The sequence below is a fragment of the Neopelma chrysocephalum genome, unplaced genomic scaffold (genome assembly GCF_003984885.1).
Source record: "Neopelma chrysocephalum unplaced genomic scaffold, ASM398488v2 Primary Assembly neopelma1_44, whole genome shotgun sequence".
Taxonomy (NCBI): domain Eukaryota; kingdom Metazoa; phylum Chordata; class Aves; order Passeriformes; family Pipridae; genus Neopelma; species Neopelma chrysocephalum.
This window is the reverse complement of record NW_020897703.1, coordinates 13,299,659-13,317,343: the sequence shown is the minus strand read 5'-3', so window position 1 is coordinate 13,317,343 and position 17,685 is coordinate 13,299,659. Positions and strand designations below refer to the sequence as shown.

General features: G+C 36.4%; 1 long non-coding RNA gene across 2 annotated transcripts; it reads right to left on the bottom strand.

Moving 5' to 3' along the window:
- Nucleotides 1-1,067: 1,067 nt before the first annotated feature.
- LOC113965315 lies at nucleotides 1,068-17,523 on the bottom strand. 2 transcript variants are annotated; one of them, XR_003533500.1, is made up of 6 exons: nucleotides 17,434-17,523; nucleotides 15,247-15,349; nucleotides 13,501-13,657; nucleotides 10,393-10,467; nucleotides 1,974-2,497; nucleotides 1,068-1,852 (listed from the first exon to the last, which is right to left on the bottom strand). It is a non-coding gene; the product is annotated as an uncharacterized LOC113965315 (long non-coding RNA). The 2 variants fall into 2 exon arrangements; XR_003533501.1 differs by lacking the exons at nucleotides 15,247-15,349; nucleotides 17,434-17,523 and adding an exon at nucleotides 14,270-14,553.
- Nucleotides 17,524-17,685: the final 162 nt, after the last annotated feature.

Genomic DNA, 17,685 nt, shown 5'->3' with positions numbered 1-17,685 from the left:
CCTTCTTTGTTCAGTCTGTTCTGTACTAAACTCAAGTTTACCTGTTATGCTGCAATAAACCATTGGTCTTTTCATTTGGGAGAAAAGAATGAAAATCAAATATGCTCAGATTCCTAGTTTTAAAAATATCTGCCAAGTTCTCAATGGATTCAACCTTCTTCTTATATATAGCAGAGTCTGCATCCTATTCGTACATTAGTAGAGCTTTCAATGTATACAAAAAGTGCCAGGATAGACTATAATACTGAACATTTCTGGCTCTCCATGAGATGGATGACTAGATGAAAGTAGGACAAGTTTCTCTTACTGCATCTCCTCCTTTGTCTTTCTGTCATAGCTTCTGTGTGAAATACTCAGGTTTTAGTTCACAGACGGTGCAGCCAAACTGGTAAAATTCTCAATGAGGACATTACCCTGTTTCAAAACTGGATGATATCAGCTTGTTCTTATTATATAACAATATGTTATATTGCTGTCCATTTGCAAACTAGAACTATTTTAACTAAAATCAATCTAGTATCACAACTTTGATTAAAAAGGTTCATAGTAACATTTACAGACAAGTCCAATATGTATCTGCCCAGTTCCTGAGATGCCATTTCCATCAGCAGGAAGAAGTCCCATTAGGTAATTTTTTTCTTTGTTTCTGCAAGGGAGGCTGATGCTTCCAATCAGTACTTACCCCAGTAATTATAGTAGTTTTGCCAAAATATATCTCTGAGAACTGGACTAAAATCAACAATGGATTTTATTCCAGTCCCTGAAAAGCATTCTACATAGCCTAGTAACAGAACTTTCATCATCCTTTACTAGTCTCATAAACCACTTATGCTTGATTCCATAAATTTCCTGATGGGAAGAGCTAGTTCTGTCCATGCATTTAATAAATTAATGCATTAGAGGTCACCCTTTTGTATTCAAAGAAAAGTAAACATACACTCAATAAGACTACGATGTATGATTAACTACAAACAGACTAACAACCATCCCACAGACAAGATAATTGCAAAAAATAGTTGAAACCAGTTTGATTTTAGTTTAGCGTAGTTCATTATGGTTATGTCGATTTTCTAGTATGCTTTTATATTCACATGCATCTGTTAATAAGAATCTATTTATCTAGTGTGTCTCTTGCAATATGAAAGCAGTGCAACTGCTTGGTGTTAGAAAGATGTTGTAAAATCTCAAGATATTACACCCCTTGGAGAAATAGCAGAAAGCTACGGAATCACAAAAGATTTTGTTATTCAGAAAAGGGCAATCAGACACCAAGTTAAAAGCTATCTCAAGTTACCTCATCATGACTACAGAATTTACTGAAGCAGAATTTATAGCAGCCTCCTGAAAACAAGAGCTAAAAGTCTTTGCCATCTGTGTCCTGCAGTTCTAGTCTCTTCATTTAGATCCCATGTACAATATAAATATGAAATATGAAATTTAAATGTCATTTCTCTTATTTTAAACCTCTGATGCTTCTCAGGGAACATGTATAATACAAACACACAATCCTGTTACACTTTTTTGCACGCTGAAGTAAAAATTCATGAAAACAGATACACAACTTACGCTTCTCTCTAGAATGAAAGAGAATTTTACCATAAAACAAAATAATTGCTAAAGCAATTAAAAGAAATTCTTAATGTCATGCAGTGAAATTTACTACTGTACAACCTTCTGTCTAAAATTACTTCATACCATCCATATTCCAGAAAATTATTACACTGAGGTCAGAGGCACAGAGAAGGTATAGATCCCGTGTCTAGCAGAGGTCCATTTCTTCATTATATTAATACATTCATTCCAATGTTCATATTTTTGCAAAACACGATTTGTTTCCCCTATCTGCAAAACTCTACAGAGACAAAAGAGATTTCATCTCAATGTCATTTCTAAGTGCACAATGTGGCTATAACTTCAGAAAGTGCCTGAAGTGTTTTAAGCCCCATTGTACAATGTTTTACAGCAACACTTACAGAGAATTGATGTGCTGAAAATGTGTTCCATGCCTGAGAAGTCTCTTTTAACTCATAAGACCATTTTAAACTGCCTGCAGTCACTGGTGTGTTTTCATAAAGTGTATCACATCCATTCTTTAACTTAAACAAACAGAAATATTTATAGTGATAGTCCCAGTTTTACCATTGTATAAGCAGCACAAAAAACCCCAAATCCACTCTCAGTGACTAAAGAGGTATCAGCTTCAGATTCACAATCTCTGTCTCTAGGCAAATACCCAAGGGCTTCCTGGGACAAGTTACACTTGACAAAGTGACAGAGGAGTCTCAGGTGCTTAATAGAGATGCTCTCATTTGCCCCTCTGTGAAACATCCATCTGTCTAGGAAGAACGAGGCTCATGCTGGCTGCAGGCAAGTCCAGTTATTGTTAAGGAATTCCACTGGCTTTTCTGACAGGCAATACTTCTGAAACCTGGAGAACTGCAGGGTGTTCTTTTGGCAAAACTTCAGCAATAAACATGGAAGACACTAAAACAGTGGGCTGCAAACACAAATGAAGACTGTTTTATAGTCATGAATTTCATGAAGAGGAGAGATTTATCAGATCCCATTTGGTTTGTCACCATGCAGATTTGGGCCCTTATTTTAAGAGCATTGTGAAATCTAATTTCTGCTGTAACTGCCAAGACAACCAATTGCTCTTTCTTTATATTTTTCTTAAAGAAGACAAATTTCTTCACACTTTGTGCAGAAATTTTCCTCCTCTTCCACATAATCCCTACAGAAATTAGAGAAATCAGGAGGAAAAAAAAAATCAATGAGGAGGATACTTAGAACAGATTATAAAAATGAAAAAGCATCCTCTGGGAACTTTATGAACACGTTTCCATATTTGTCATGCGTGTCAAAGTATACCTTTAACTGCTTATATAAGGATGTGCAGATCTGAGCTTTTAGAGACAGGAAATAGAACCAAATGTCACTGGCTACATCAGCTTTCTTGTACATCTATGCAATCTCTACTGTAATTATTTTCCATTGGAATTCTAAAGAACTGGATATGGCCTGTTAAATTTTTGTCTAAAGTTTAAGTGGTTTGCTTTCACTGAATTTCATCAGAAGGTAATTTGGTTGTGAAGAAAAAAAAAAAGAATCTAAGCATCTGCATGCTCATTTTAAACTGGAAGTTTAACATAATTTGAATTTCAATGAAATAAGATGAGAAAGTGTTCAGATTTCAAGTATTTTTAAATTTCTCATGAACGTTTCAGCAGCCTCCAGAACTTGTGTTTCGGTTCACAAGAGCATCTGCTTTTTAAAAATCTGCCAGTTTCCTGCTACTATTGCTATACTGTCAAGTTCCTTTTTATAGTATCTCCTTCTTCAAATCCTAATGCAGGGAGAAGAGATCTTTCATAATCCTGAATGTCTCATTTCCACACAGGCAATAGATATCATTACAAACTTGATCTGTAAAGAGAGAATTTAAAAATATTTTCCTTCCAAAGCCTGCATATTTGCCAGAAGGATTGGCAAAATATAAATCCTCTGAATGGTACAGTAAATCTCAGGATGAACTAAATCATTAAATTCCAATGAAATCTGCTTGTAATCAAGCTAGAAATACTTTGAAAAACTGCTTGTCTCATGGTTTTTCAATAATTCTAATTTTGGTTTTGTTTCAAAGCCAGAAGTGCCAAACCTGACAATGCATGAAAATGAGCAGTGTTCCAAAAGCCATGGCAGCATTTTGAGAAGATCAGCAAAAATCCTCTGCAGGTTTATTTTGACTTCTGTTCAGCTTTCTCCTAAGTCATTTGACTAATTTCAGTATGTATGGAAATATGTTTCCTTACTTTCTAATTACTTTAGAAACAGAGTTATTACTTTAGAAACAGAGAACATACTAAATTTCATCTCTTATACCTTAGTAATTGCAGGCTTGAAAATGAAGACACTGTTCTAAGCATCTTAATGTTTCTTTCAAGGAGAAAAAATTTTTAATTTCTATCACCAAGGTGTGAAAATTGACAGAAAAAAAAATTGCTCTTCTTGTTATTGTACAATAGGTACACAAGTACGTGTACTACTAAAAACACAGCACAGAAGAAAACAAAGAAGTCCTTGGAACTAAGCTCCTATGAAAATATAGCATGTGTCTAATGCTCATAGAGAAATCAGTAGGTGATACCCAGAAAACAGGCAACGAAAATTACTCTATTTCTGAAACTGCATATAAAACTGTAAAGAATGTATAAAATAATGGAAAATGCCTAAATAATTACTTAAAACTTATGTCAAACTGCAATAGAAATAAAATATATCTCTCTAGCCAAAAAAACTGATAATGAATGATACTAATTATTAAGCTATATTAGATTAATGAATTTAATAAATAACATATTTTAGGTAAATTAATATTTTTTAAAATAATAATTAAAATTAATTAAAGAGGGGAGATTTTCACTACTTATTGTCTTTGATTCTCAAACATCTCCTTGTAGCAGGTAATTTCATCATCAAATATCATCAGAACAACAGAAAAACTGGGATAAAAGCTAGAAGTGGTGGCAAACGTTTCCAGTAGATTACTAAATATCTACAAATTTGCGGAAAATTTATTGAACAATAAATAAAGAATGGCAATTTTATTACTAAAACATTTTATTCTAAACCCTGCATTTTTCCCAGAAATTATTCTGTTAAAATAGCAGAATAATCTGTTAATTAGTTGCTTTTGTTGTTGGTTTTGGTTTGGAAATAAACTAGGAATTGCATTAAGAAATGTACATAGAATCCTGGTTTACAGTCACCTTTATTGCCTCTTCATATGCAAGATTACCATTTTGCATGAATAGTAATGGCATTGAGGCAGAGATTATTAAGAACTGTATGATGGCAACTAATTTAATAAAGCTATGAAAAATCAAATACAGAAAAATAAAAATAATGGAAAATCTAGGTAGCTTCAGAATAGATAGAAACAAAATTATCACTAAACAAGATTTAACTTTTATATATATAAAAATAGATATGAAAATGCTATATTTCTATAATTAATTATTAGAATAAACTTTATCTTTGTTCTATTTGAAAGTGGTTCTGAGAGACAGTTAAGAATGGTGGCTGGAACAGCAATGTTGAAGACCCATATCTTGTGCTACTGGAAATCAGACCAGACAACCAATCCAAAAACACTTTTTAAGAAAGTATGAAGTACTTGGGGGAGGATAGCAAAACCCTCTAACTTGCATTTAACCATTTCCAAAGCACAGGACACTGAAATAGCAATCATTAAATATGAGAAAGCACTTTGAAGTAGAATTGTAAGACAGTACTGCAGCCTTGCAAGCAGCATTGGCCAGGAATGGATGCTTCTTTAGATATTATCCTCTGTAGATCTTAAGCCATAACAATGGGTTAAAAAGCCAGTGAGTTGACCCTGGCTGGACCCCAGGTACCCATCAACATGCTCCAGCACTCCCCTCTGCAACTGGACAGAGGAGAGAAAATATAACAAAGAGTTCATGAGTTGAGATAAGGACCAGGAGAGATCACTTACCGATTACTGTCACGGACAAAACAGACTCAAAGTGGGCATATTATTTAAATTTATTACTAACAAAATCAGAGCAGGAGAATGAGAAGTAAAATAAATCTTAAAAACACCTTCCCCTCACCCCTCCCTTTCTCCCAAGTTCTACCTCCTCCCTCCCAGTGGTGCAGGGAGACAAGGAATGGGGGTTACGGTCAGTTCATCACAGGTTGTTCCTGCCACTGCTCAGAGAGAGGAGAACTTTCCCTGCTTCCCGTGGGGTCCCTCCCACAGGAGACAGTCCTTCATGAACTTCTCCAGTGTGAGTCCCTCCCACAGGCAACCGTTCTTCACAATCTGCTGACATGGGTCACTTTTTCGTGGAGTGCAGTCCTTAAGGCACAGGCTGCTCCTGTGTGGGTCCCCCACAGGGCCACAAGTCCTACCAGGAAGACTTGCTCCAGCATGGGCTCCTCTCCCTATGGGTCAGCAGGTCCATGCCAGGACCCTGCTACAGCATGGGCCTTCCACAGGGTCACAGCCTCCTTTGGGCATCCACCTGCTCCGAGGTGGGTCTCTGCACCCCAGTGGTCCTCCACGGGCTGCAAGGGCACAGCTGCCTCATCATGGTCTGCACCACGGGCTGCAGGGGAATCTCAGCTCTGGCACCTCCTCCCGCACCTTGGTGTCCGCAGAGTTGTTCACATGTTCTCACTCTGCTCTTCTCTGGCTGCAATTTTCATCTGTGCAATAACTTTTCTTTCTTTTTCCTTCTTAAATACATTATCATAGCGGTGTTACTGTCATTCTTGATGGGCTTGGCCTTTGCCAGTGGTAGGTCTGTCCTGGAGCTGGCCAGACATGGGGGAAGCTTCTGGCAGCTTCTCACAGAAGCCACCCCTGTAGCCCCCCCGCTACCAAAACCTGGCCAGACAAACCCAATACACAGTGGTACAAAGCTCCAAGGAAACCATTCCGGCAGAATACAGGAAAACAGCTGTCCTAAAGCTCTGGACAGACATCTGTCATAGCTTCTCCACATACCCAAATAATTTCAGAGGTCCTGATGGACTGAGAGAAGAAAAATTCTTTTTCCTCTGGTCTGGTTGTACCTTTCAGTTAACAACACTTGGAAAAATATGTGATAGGAGGTATTCCTAGAAATTCTTAACTGTTGTGAACTGTTGTGAATTCTTAACTGTTGAATCTGTCTCAGTTTGTTCATGTCCAAAATAAGTCTTCTTACTACCACAGAATCATGGAATGGCCTGGGTTGGAAGGGGCCTTATGGATCATCAAGTTCCAAGCCCTTGCCATGGGCAGGGACAACTTACGTAAATGTAGTTATAATTATTCCCATGATACTGTGGGAAATGGCACTGAAGCTACCACTTCTTCAGCTGTCTACTCTGCAAAAGGCAAATTGCAGATGTCTTGTGGACAAATTCAAGAGATACAACCAAAAAGTTCATAGTGTGATTTTATATAATTTTTCCCAATGACACATTTGCTGTATTTGAATATGTATTACCAGCAACAGTCTCAGTTTCTGGCAGTTTGTGGTTAAATATCCCATAAAAGCTAACTCACTTCTCCTATTCTGAACTCACTACACTCATGCTGACAGCCCAAATTACAGTGTTTTATTATATTGCATCTTTACTGTGTATTTTATTTATCTCTGTTGTACCTTCTAGTATTTGGCATCTATTCAAAACCTTTACCTGTGTTCTCCTGCTGTTCTGGGGTTTTTTGTAGCTTCTTTTGCTTTGTATTCAGAGCATTATCTTTTACTTTCACGTGCAACTTCATTAGTTTAGAAAGCTTATGCAATCTCTCAATGACATCAAATTGTTCATCTGAATTGCTACACAGCTGCAACGATAGCCTGTGTATTAAATCACCAATTATGACCAACTGTAAAATACTGCTCATAAATGCGCTCTTTAAGGCATAAAGCCACTTTAATTTAGCAGTTAAATTTTTAAATAAAATGTCACAGTAAACATGTATGTTACCTATAAGCAATTCATAATTCAACTGGTTTGCCTACTGTCCATTTACTGTTTGTTAGAACTTCATGTCTTGATTTTTTATGTCTCTTCACAGAGATCCATACTGTGAAGAGTTAACTTCTCCCTGCACCAACTACTTTCATCAGCATCACCCTTCTTCAGCAGAGAGACTACATGCTTCCCATGTTCCTCAGCCAGTCATATCCTATCCACTGTCTGCTTTCTTCCTCTGCCATAGTAGTGTGTCCATTTTTTCCCATGTTTTCTGTTTTTCTCGCACAGTTCTTCCTTTGTTCTGTCTCTTCTCCATTACACATGGTATGTTTGTATGATAATACATTTCCTTCTCCTAACTCTTGATTTTATTTTTGTATACTGTACTTGTTGGGATGCATTTGTACAGCACCGAAAGTAAACCCAAGTTGTTCCTCACAGCAATTATACCTGATGGCTTTCTTTCCATTTTCCCTCAGCTTCTCAAGAAATTGTGTTTGCTGAAGCCCTGCAAATTCTCCTTTAGTTTTGCATAACTCAATGTTTTCAATCATCTCTTTTCCACCCTTCCCTTTTCCATCATGTTTTTCATTTTGCTAGATATTTGGCTCATTTACTCATATATTATCTACTCTGATACTTTATATTTACCACCACTATTTTGATTGCTATTTTCATAGAAATTCACAGAGTTTACATAAGATCAAAATACACAACTCCCACTGATTTTAGTAACTTCCATTGACTTAAATGTGAGTTTTGTGGCTAACTTCCTGCCAACTCAAAAAATACAGGGTCTAGTGAGTATAATCTGAGTTTAGAACCACTTATTTAGAAAAATAATCTTTTAAAAGCTTTTTCTGGTTCCATGGTCTTGCATTATTATGACTTTTAATAGCTGAGGGACCAAAAAAGACATTTTCACAGAAATTAGAGTATTTGAGGTCTGCATGTCCAAATTCAGAACAAATTAGGAAAGATTAGTTATTTTCCCCTGAGTTTTGTCCCTAAATTTTGCCCTTGCTTTTATCAATGCAACCTATGGTGGTGTTCTCTCATCTTTTGCAGATGAACACACAACTTGAACAATGAATGAGTCTATGAACAAAAATACGCAAATCTTGTTCTTTGTTTCAGTATTTGGACATATCAACTTCAATTTCCTAAATTCTCTCTTCTAACTCAAGCTACTAATGATGCTAAGACAATTATCTAACTCTACCAGACTGCCTATTGTTCATCCAGCAGAAACTCCTACTTTTACTAGAATGTCATATTATTTATCTAATTTTTCATATCTAATTTCTTTTTTTTTCACAGTGTTTCTGTGTCTGAAGTAGTAGCCAGGTGTCTACAGCTATAAGACAAAGAAGCTTTGTCTGAAAAAGTAATGTATTCTTATAGACTATCTGATATAACTAAGAAGAACAGCTGAGCTTTTAGTCTCATAACACCTTCATCTATAACTTAAACTTGTGTTCTTTTCAACAAGACTAAAATCTGCTGTTATTCTTTGGTAATCTAAAGAATATGTCCTTTTTTAACTCCTTCTTCATATATCTTTAAAGGCAGTTTCTCTAAACCTGGATATTTGTGTACCCATTTTTCATTTCAGACATCAAGCCAATTCTCACATATCTACAATTTGTAGTACAATTGAAGACAACGGGTTTTCATTATTTGTCATATTTGCTTTTAAAGTAAGTCCAGCAGTTTACAAAATACAAAACCAAACATTAGAAATACCTACTCTAAATCAGAATGTGTAAGTCTTTATTAAAGGCCAGACTGTGATTATCCTTTCTGTAATTTCAAGGGGAAAAAATAATGGAAGGATTTTATATCATAATTTACCGGCAGCCAACTGCTGCTGTAGTCCTGAACACTTCCAGTGAAGATCAAGGTGTTGGCAGAGTCCTGAGTCACCTTCTCAGACCAGTAAGGAAGCTGGCCATGGAGAAGAGAATTAAGATTCCAGAAAAGGCCAGGGTACTTTAAAGCAAAAAACTTTTTGCATCCCGTATTTCAGAGAGGTAATACATGCAGTATCACTTAGTGTGTGCAAACAACAGGACTACATTCACTGCCTACTGCTGCTTCTTTGTCAAATAATCTCTGATTGGAGTCAGGGTCACTGTATGTCCCTGCATATAAAGTGACTTGCAGCCACAATGCCTGGTATGATATACATCTGGTCTTCAAAATACTGCAAGGCTGTATTGTAAACATATTTTCAGTTATTAATGCTAATAACTTGATTTTAGTTTGGGCTAAGGAGATATATTTCATTTGTCCATATTTTTCAGATTTTCTTTCCCCACTTTTTCTTTACTGAGGAGACATCCCTTCCATGTGGAAGAAAGCTTTATATAAAAGTTGATAGCATTTATCCAGCCATAAAAGTCTTGGGCATTGAAAAAAGAATATATGCTAAAATTACTGATTTCCCAACATTTTCTGTTTAATTACAAAAAGGGTAAAAGCTACACATGAACCAAATATAAATACTTTTTTTAAAATTAAGTTCTATAAGTGCAAAAAATAGAAAAAAAGAAGAGTTAATCCCCCAAACCTGTAGCTGTGGAAAACAGGTTAGCTGCAGCATAATTTATTTTCATTTTGCCACTCTTATTTATACTATATCAAATTTTACCTCTGAGTCCTGAAAATTGCTCAAAGCAGCTAAATTTTCATTGTAGGTTTTCCTGGAGCATTTTTCAGGATCAGAGCCTGCCTCATCAGGTGTCTTACCAACATGAATTACACTAGTTCAAAGTACAATTCTAATACAAATTAATCACAGCACGTACTCAAATATTTATCAAAATGTTTCTCAACCTAGTCATTTCAGACTATAGAATTTTGAGATATGAAATAGATTAAATATTTTACCTTAGAAGCAGATTCCAGTCCTTTTGACTCTTGAAAGGCAGGATTTAATGTTGTTACTAAGTGGTGACCATTCATCTGCCAAGTGAATTTCATATAATGAGAGAGCTTTCTGCATTACAAATGTATGGAAAGTTCTATCTCAGAATTCAATTACAAATATCAATACTTGCTATTCAGAGCAACAGCTCCAAAATAAAGCTCTTTAATTTCAGATTATAATTGAAAATGTAACCAAATTATTGTGTATTCTGTTGCTTTTGACACCACTGACAAATACAGGAACTAATCCTGTACCTGCTACTCACATTATCACTAATGCAAGTAATCCCATTCAAATTAAGAATGTGTAAACAAAGATTATTCATGTAAGTAAAAATTACAAGATAGGGTGGATAAATCCCTTGAAATTGAATGATACAATTCATTTATTTAGTTTCTTTCTCTAAGGTATGTGGTTTCACATGCCCAGTTGAAGCTAAAAGTACAAGTGAGAATACAAAAGCCTAAATAACAGATACTGCACAAGGTGCAGTCAGCAGTGCAGATACCAGTTGTTGAGCTTATGAAAAAAGCAGCTCCCAGGATCTCCCTGCATTCCTCAGTTCATGTTCTCCCACATGCTCATAGTCTAGGAGGCTCCTGACTCAAGCAGAGGGTCAACCTTACCAGCTACTACTTAAGCAGGTATAGCCCACTGCCATGACAGTCCTAATAGAGGAAATGCGATAGAAACAAACACTTGCAGGATTATACTTAGAATTTTTCCTCTATTTTCCTGCCTCAGTTTTAGATCTTCAGACCACCAGTACTCAGTTACAGTACAGATGACTTACCAAGAAATGGGATTCTAACCAAGATAACAACATCAAAGGAGCACTTGAGTAAGAAAAAGTTTTAGAAGTCATCACCATTCTCATTAAAAAGGGCTGAATAAAAATGTTACAGATAAAACCAGTTAGATTTAGACTACAGTTGTCCAAGCTGCCTGGTACCTTCAAATATTAAAATCTTCTCATACACAGCTCCACAACCAGTAATGGACCATTCTAACCACACTTCTGCCACCTAGCCAGGAATGTAATGAGCACAGCTGAGCTGGTGAAAAGAGGATTACACTTCCCAGTGAGCTTTCCATGATTTCCAGTCACCCTGAGCCATCAGTTATGCTTCAATCTGCCTCTGTTGCAGCTGGACTTCTTGCCACCCTTACTAACAGTCCAGTGCTATGCAAAATTATCAGTCCTTCAAATGGCAAGGTAAAGGCAATTAGTTTGTAAGGTTAAAAGCAGAGTTTTGTGGAGGGACATCCTATTTTTATACAATTTCTTTAATAAGCAAGCCATATCTAGATCGAGCATGTGTCTTCCGTGCAAGAGTAATAATCACATTTCACCAAAAATTGAATAAGTCTATTGTGTAAATGAAGGACTCCCTAAGCACACATTAACAGGAGAGACCATAGCAATCTATCATCTCAACGATCCCTGAACAACACGATCTGTAAGTAATTTTGATAGAACAGATTGTGACAGCTTCATAGGAATTACTGCAAGTTGCATAGGCAAAAATCTACAGAATAAAAGGAATTGGAATAGGATGTAGGTTGTTCTGTCAATTCACATAAGATCAAGTATTGTAAGTGGCCTTGCTAAAATAAGTACTTTTTTCACTAGAATAAAAAGACATGGTGAAAGCACAGGAGTGCCTAAAGTCTCACATATGAGCTCACCATACTGAGAAAATCAAATTAAGATTTTGTTGCTCAGAGAAAATAGAAATAAATAAAAAAGATTTCTTTTCATCTTTCAGAAAAAGCAAAAATAAGCACTGTATTTCTTATCATATATACAACCAGTATGCATATATATATGTTAGCTTTACTGACCCCCCAGTCAACTTACCAGTCCTGCAAGTTAACTGTGTCAGAACGGAAGTCTGGATCTATTTTTTACAAGGAGATGTAATTAATGCATGACAGAGTCTGGTATAGGTGGAAGTAAGCGTGCTGATATTATTTGGGTTATAAATCTTTTACTCTCACCTCCTTCATTCATCTTTGTATATCATCTTATACAGCAATAGTCACAAGAAATTTGACAAGTAGGGCAATGCTAGAAAACTGCACAATCCTTTTCTTTGGGGAACAATTCTGGTTTTCTCCATTTTATGGAAGTCTCAAACAAGAGAATTACAATTAAATACTTCAAATACAAGGAGAGCAGATAGCAAAATACAACCCTCTCGTCTCAACTTCTCTGCAAAAGAACTACGAAGTTGCTGTCTGCAAATGAGTAGAATTTATCTGTCAGCCCATAGCTATGAATAGTCAGAAAAAAAAATTTAGAATAGTTCCAAAATCCTTGTCCATTTTAGTTTAGCCTTCATGTCAACACTTCTTTTACTACTACTAACATTAGTGTATTTGTCAATAGAGAGGTGTTTACATTTTGACAATTTTGCGTGGATAAAAAGAAACAACAGAAAGTTAAAAAAGACAAGCTGAAAGGAACAAATGTTAGCATGTCAATTCCCAAATGCCTTTTTTTTTTTACTTACAATGTGCTGCCTAGATTTTAGCAGCTTGATATTAAATAAATACTTCATTTATGTTCCCTCTCCTCTGCTCAGGGACCACTCCGCGTGTAATGAACAAAGGCAATTCAGACTGATATAGATCATTTCATCAGGACCTCATTGCACTTCACAAAAGCTAATAATGGCCCTTTCTCTCCCTCCTATAAAGTTCAGTGGGGGCAGATTCTCAGCACTGTTGTGAGAGGTAGGAATATGTTTCACAACTGTAACACATTACAGGAGACTTAGCACATGAGAAGCCAAACCAGCAAGTCCCAAAACACCTTGATAATGACTGATTTACCTAAATTGTAACACCTCTTTTCCACATTTTTCTGAAACTTTGATGTCTCCCAGTGTTATTATTCAGTAACTTCAAACAACTTTTGTGAGTAAAGAACACTAAAAATGAAGAAAGGCATATAACTTAGAAAAATGTGATGAAAGTAATACAACAACACGATACATTGCATATAACAGTTGCTTCTACAGAAAGAGCTCTATGGAAATGTTACAGCATTTGTATTTACTAACCTGTTGTAATCCACTGGGCTGTGTTTACTTTTCTGTGTTTGCCTTCCAACACCAATGAAACTCTTCCCTCATCACTGAATTTCTTCACTGAACACTTTTCCTCTCTGACTCCCAAGTGCTCTTTTCTCCAGCTGAGATGAGTAGCTGGTGTAAAAAGCTTCAGGGAACAGCAGAAGAGTTTGAGACATCAAAGGTTCTTCTATCCTCTTTCACAAATAAAATGTTTAATTTTGGCTACTTCAGCAGAATTGCCTTCAGTCACTGTCAGTGGCTTCATTCATGTGTCTCTAACACTGTAAGATGTCTTCGTTTTTTTTACCCAAAAAATAAATGTGTGTGCTAACAGACGCAGATTGAGACAACCAAAAAATAACTGCTCACTTAGTAAATAGTTTAGGCTGGTTACAACATTTTCACTTTAGTAAATGCTATTTGTAGAATAGCATTAATGGTGGCAACCTACTCCTTGTACTTTCTGTCATATAAAAACTAGAGCACTCAGTCAGGAATTTGCAGGTACTTGAAGTCACACATTTGTCTCCCATTTGCCCTCTTCAGAGAGTGCCTTCTCTGAGAACTTTTCCCCCCACTCTCCCTGAGATTTCAGGTGGGAAATTTCAAGAGTTCATTTGTCATTTACTTCCTTTTTTTCCATTAAGATATCAAAACTCAGAGCTCACTTTCGTAATTCAGGCAGTCCCCAACACATTTACAAAATGTAAATCTTATTGTAATAAATGCAAAAAGGTGAATGTTACAGAACGCAAACCTGATAATGTAGTGACTTTATCCTGATGAAGAGAGGATCACTTGGCACCAGGTAACAAACTCAGTGCAGACACAAAAGTGAGACCACAGCAGTTAGGGTCAGATTCAAGAATTTAAGTCTTCACTGAAACACCTTCACTGAAAATCCAACCGTGTCTAATTTCAAGATGCAAGTTCTTCTTTTCTCTGCTTCAGGGCAATCAAATGCAATTCAGCTTTGATCCAAACCCCCCATGTTGTCACAGCATATATAAGCTCAGGAAAAGGAAGGACTAAAACAGCTGTGAAGCTCTTGTGCTGAAGCGTTCTGTCCAGCTCAGAAGAACTTGTGGCTGTTAAAATCACTCTACGCAGGGAGAGACAGCTTGACTCACATGCTTATAGTTAAAAGTTCTTCTTTCCTGGTAACTTTGAAATCAGTTTCACTGTACTAAAGCTGTTTTTGAAAACAGACTGTAGCAACAATATGATAATGTGATAACTTTGAGTAATCAAATTTCAACTACTGCAAACAAGCTGTTTTCAAAAGTAGAGTCCTCCTCCCCAAAAACTGCTAATTACAGCCAAAACTTTCTGGTTTTCCTTGTCTCAACTGAATATACATTTTTCTGACAATTAATGCAGCACGGGCTACACTATGTTCCTAGTCCACTTTTTTTAAAAAATGTAAGACATAAAATTGTATTTAATTGTGTATAGACACAAATATTAAGGTGATTACACCATCATATTTCAGAAATTTCATTAAACAAATTCATTAAAAATTTCATTAAAGAAAATGCCAGTGCAGAAGCAAAGTCCCACTGGGTAAGAGCTGCCCCCTTTTCTAGGGTTCCAAGGAATTGTTGTCTTCTAAATTTAAAACACGTTCTTAAAACTTCTTAATGTATACACTTCGCTGGACATTTTTGGTTCCTCCTTCAAGGTCTATTTTGAATATTTCTGCATAAGCTCATTTCAATTTCTAAAAATACATACAATTATACCCGTAAGTTTGAAATCTTGCACTTCTCTATTTCAAAATAAGATTCCAGTTAATCATACAGCTGTGCAATATCAGCCTGTGATAGTGATGATGCCCCTGAAAAAAAAAAAAGAGTAACAATTGTTTTGCTCTACAATGCTTGATGTATAATAATCTGTGAATTAATACCCATTTTGTTCAAGAAGTGCATGAAATACAGAAAAACATATAAGTCTTGACAGACAAACTGACCAGAGATGCATGTGCATTACTGTAATATTCAGGGCATATACTTAGTGGTATCACAATGATCTGTAGTAAAGCAAGCTGAACAAATGAAACAAATTTCTAGAGCAGGAAAGGAGGCAGATGTAGCAGCTTTTGGGGTTTTGAGGAGGATCTCTTGTATAAAAATATCCCATGGATTGGCATCAATCTGCAGGTATTTTTCTATCCTTCTGAAGATTTTTATATTATTTTTTTCCAAATAAATTAAAAATGCCATACCAAAAAATAACCCCAAAAGCAAACTAACCAACCAAACAAAAAACCAAAGCCACAAAAAAAAAACAAACCAAAGAAGAAACCTTTTTAAGAAAACAAAACAAAACCCAAACAAACGAACAAAACCAAATCAGAACGAATACTTAATATCAGATGTTCTGATTTTTTTTCATTTTGCTTTAGTTTTTTTCCAGACAAACATTTTTGCCAATGTTAAGCAGAAGTTAGGGAAGGTTTGAATTTTTCAAAGATTTTTTTATGATAAGTACACAATGAACAGTAAAAAACATCATCCTACTCTTAGTGCTATCTTTTCCTCAACATCATGCAAGATGTAGTAAATATTTACATCCTCATGCTTCACTCTACTCCCCTGTATAATGATATGCTGCCATACCTACACTGTCTTTATCTAAAGTCTGATTCATTAATGATTGTAAGGAACACTGAGAAGCTCACTTAAAAGCATAATATCAGAAACAGCTTTTGCAAGGAGCATCATAAATGAAGTGTCATTATAATAAAATTCAAGTTTTCTACAAGAAAGAATACTATTACATCCATATGTATTTCTTACAGATTAGAAAGAATTATACTGAAAGGTTTTAACCAATAAAAATGTACTGCTATCCACGTTTAAGTACAAAAGAGATCATTCAGTAATGATTCTATTATTAACATCACATATTTGTGAACTGGAAGCCAAGTACAAGAACAGGCTTAAGCTGATCCTTACCAGACACCAGGCACCTGAGGGTTAAAATCTGCACCCCTGCTTTGTTCCTGCTCTCCTATGCCAAGGTGCAACAAAGAGGCCTAGCTCCAGGTGATTCCATGTGCCATATGTGCTGCATTTCCTGCACACGCTAGGAGTTGGGAACAGCATTTCCAGGTTTACAGCTAGTCTGATTTTTTTGCTTTTTGTCAGTTTAAGCCTGCCCTCTTCTGTTGTTTACACATTTTATTTAATTTGTGCCTTTTATTTTTCCCCCAAATACCAAGGACAATTAAAAGCATATAACAGGCAGGCACAGCAGGGAAAATGGAAGTATTCCCTCAAAGATATACAGCCAAATTCAGCCCTTTGCAGAATCTGCTCACACAAGCATGAAATTTTCACAGATGTCTGGGTAGTGCAAGGGTAGCATGACTGACATGTTCTGCTGTCTTTGCTATCTGGAATATTTTCATGGGTGGCTCTGGTGTGGGAGGGGCTTCTCTTTCAGAGCATTTCAAAACACAAATCCACATAGCCATTTCCGAAAGGGGAAGATATACACTAACAATGCTGACCCACATGCTGAGCTTTAGCCTCTCTGAGTAGTCCTACTGGCTTTGAAGGAGCCATTCATATGGAAAGGCATAGGCTTAGTTGTATGCCCAGATTTTAGGAGGTATGCCAGCTTTGCTGAGGCACCTCAAACTGATTAACGGGTTCTGAGTTCTACCATGGAGGGGCAACAATGAACACTGGAGGCAGAGACACTGTGGGTCATGGTGCAGCTGTGCTCTAGAGAGCTCCAACAGTGGTGATGCTGGCATGGAAGAAGAAAAAGAACAGGGAAACAAGACCATTCAGACAACAGTTTTGAGGCTATTATTACAGCTGCCATGCAGCACATCTCTACTAGAAGAACACTCTACATGCCAAAGGTAGTTCTTCATACATAGACTCTTCATGGAGCAAGCATACTCACCCAGATTTGCAGAGGCAGTAAGATGGCAATCACTGGCAGTAATTCTTCTCCTTCCCCTTGAAATTTGGAATGATCGTGCTCTAAACACTGCCAGGAACAACAGAACAATGAAATCAGTCCAATGCTACAAACTAACCACTTTTCAAATTTATTTGGAAATTAAAAGTCTACAAAAACAACTAGCATTAGTAAACATTTTGCATTTGTTACAAGTACTGTGATCCATATTTCCCCCTCTCCAAATATCTCTCT